Genomic DNA, 3,067 nt, shown 5'->3' on the forward strand with positions numbered 1-3,067 from the left:
CCTCTCCAACATACAGATTTTATATCTTCCTAAGCTTTCTTGGAGCATAAACAAACTTGTGGAAATTGCAGTTAGTTTTGATGAGGTGCAGCACAGATACACGGAAGGAGGGAGAAAGGTTGTGCTAAATTTGACAAATGTTTTATGTTGATTCATTAATGTTATGCAAAGAAATATGGTAAATAACATTTACAGAAACATTCAAATCTGTAAATAATGTGCAAAATAATAGAGGAATAGGGAATTTCTTCCCTACCATCTTTATACTTAATAAATCTCTCATCTCGCCCATTAAATCTTTCAGTCTTGTGTATCTAAAAGAGCAGCTGGATAAGATAACTGCTTTGGATATATCCTATACCATCTATTTTCCTTGGTTTAGGTGATATAATTGCCTCTGAATACAACCACAGATCTGATTGACTTCACTGTACCTAAAAACTAAACAGAAACAAATTGCTGCCCAAAGGTATCAGCAGTCAAAACATTGCTGGTAATTAAAGTTAAAAAATCCTCCAGGAATACCTTCCCTATCAAAAAATTTAAAATTGTGCATTATCAGACCAAAGTTTTCTTTCTTCAAACTATTTTGCTTGGTTTGACAGAGATGGGGAAATTCTGCAATATTTCTTCTTTTTCTCAGATGTTCACAATTTTCTTGTCTGCTTCCTCTCCCCCCTCCGCCCCCCCCCCCCCCCCGCCTTTTTTTTTTTCTGCTTTACATACAGTCTTTACTTACCATCTCATAGTAGGGTATTGGGATATCTGACAAAATATTCCTGCAGCACATGCAGAAAACAGCTTGTGGCTCCATGAGGGCAGAAAATAGTTCTGGGCTGGTTCTCTCTCCCTCATCTGAAATAGGGAACATGTACATTCTTTGTGCTAAAATTTGTGCTTTTTCAGTTAGCTTAAGACTTAGCTTCTGCTTATATACCTCTTAATGTGCAGAGGGATGACATGACTGAAGAGCAACCTGAAAAGGAAACTGTTGCAAATCCATACCACAAGTATTGCATCCTTGGTCACCATCAATGTATCAGTAACCATCTGATACACAGGTGGTTGGTGCAGCAAATTTATTTTCCCCTTTTTATAGACAAGGTTATGAATATTACACTTCCAGTGTAATCAGAATCAGCATACTGACACATAAAAATACTTGCAAGAGACTGAATTTTTAATGGTTTCTAAAAAGTACCGTGAAACACTTGAGGCAGGCATATATCAGGCTTTCCCATGAAGCCCACTGACAGTGGTCAGACTTCCAAGACCATCAGGAGCCACAGTCATCATCATAATCATCTGAAACTAAGCCTCTGTCACAATCTTAATTCATACTTCTGTCTCAGCAATACAACAAGGCAATTTTAATTAATTGTATATTTCAAAGAAGAAAGATTAATTTAAGCATATGTGAACTTTATTCACTTGCTTATCTTCTGTCAAGACCTCAGTGCTTTCATTCCTTGCTGGAGAGACTGCAGGGTACTGTGGAAGCAAAGGCACTGTTTAAAATCATTATTGCAGTTAGCTTTAATGAGTCATCCACAGCACTTCTTTAAACCTATCACACTGACCTTTCTTTTCATGTTTTTCCTTTTTGCGTTAACAGCATTTTTCCTTAATACCTTGTCAGAAAATCCAGAGAAGGATTTTAAAGCTTTCCTTTTAATTCTAACAACGAAATACATGTATATCACTTCTAAAACCTGCTGACAGTATAAAACATGCTATTATAGAGGAAAAATACACTTTGTCAATATGGCACCTTGACAGTGCATATGTATGAACCTCCCCTAGTGATTTCCTTGTCATGCTTGCTTAGTCTAATACTCAGAGCAAGGTTCTCTCTCCCATTTGCTTGCTTAACTATTCCCAGTCCTAGGAGGTCAACAGGGTGACTAATTTTTGAAGAGTATGAAAAATATAAATGTAATACAGCCTATAGTACTGCCAATCACACCAAACCCAGAAATATTTAGGCATAGAAGTGCATGTTCTTTGTTTGTTTGTTTTGTTTGTTTTTGTTTTTTCCTTTGTTTTTCAGTTTATAGATGATGTGATTTCACTATTAGCTCATTTGCACTAAAAGTAAAATAAGCTAGGTATGGACAGAAGCTGAGCAGAAGAATGAAAAAAGGCACAAAACAGAAAATAATGTGTTGTATATATGAAGTTTTAATGATGCTGGTACACGAATGCTGATATTTTGTCTGCAGTTGCTAAACAGGTTGTAATTTCCTAGTCTGTGATTTGTACAAACCATACTAGGCAGAACTTTGCATGTGAAAAAATACATGTACAGCTGTATTGAAACACAATAAATTCATCTCTTTGCCAATTGTTCTTGTTAAAAATGCAGGGAAAAATAATAATAACTTCAACATTTTATAAAACAAATATTTTGCTTTTAATCAATACTAAAAGTCCTTTGATGCCAGTGTATTCATTGACTGGGGCTGCTTTTAAAACTGCCAGCAAACAGAAAAACCTGTTATTCATGCAACTTTATTTATAGAAAATGCATTGAGAAAACCATACAAAATTGAGAAAACCATACAAAATTGAAACAATACAAAATTGAAACAATTATTTGTGTTTGGACTTCTGCAAGCTCTTTTATGAAGGACTAACTCTTTTCATGTGTATAAACTTAATACAGAATATACGTTTCCTATTTTTTTGGATACTATTTTAATAACACCACACTTTTGTAAGAAATGAGAAAAAATGAAAGCCAAACAGAAGTTAAAATCAGTGTAAAACAGTGAATTTGCCACCTCAATAAATCTAAAACCTAATTTAGAGGTACATGCAATATCATTCTGCTATTGTTCTGTTCTTACTTAACATGTTACAAGATAATGTAGACACAAGTAGTAGAGTGCAAATTCTTCCCAGATGCGAGGCAGGAATACATAAAAATCTCTGTCTGAAGGTGTGTTTGTGTCCACTCATGCTATGCAATTGCACACTTTGATATATGCAATGCTTAAGCCCTAATTTGTGCTTCAATGTCTTCTTGGGGGGGGGGGGGGGGGGGGGGGGGGGGGGGGGGGGGGGG

At 35.8% G+C, this 3,067-nt stretch overlaps 1 long non-coding RNA gene across 1 annotated transcript in view; it reads right to left on the reverse strand.

Annotated features, from left to right (window-relative positions):
- Window positions 1-1,159: 1,159 nt before the first annotated feature.
- The window catches only part of LOC118163236, a 3,448-nt gene continuing 1,540 nt past the window's right edge, over window positions 1,160-3,067 (reverse strand). Inside the window, exon 2 of the long non-coding RNA XR_004748935.1 lies at window positions 1,160-1,491. This is a non-coding gene — a long non-coding RNA (uncharacterized LOC118163236). The remainder of the gene's footprint in view (window positions 1,492-3,067) is intronic.

This window comes from Oxyura jamaicensis, chromosome 2 (genome assembly GCF_011077185.1).
Source record: "Oxyura jamaicensis isolate SHBP4307 breed ruddy duck chromosome 2, BPBGC_Ojam_1.0, whole genome shotgun sequence".
Classification (NCBI taxonomy): domain Eukaryota; kingdom Metazoa; phylum Chordata; class Aves; order Anseriformes; family Anatidae; genus Oxyura; species Oxyura jamaicensis.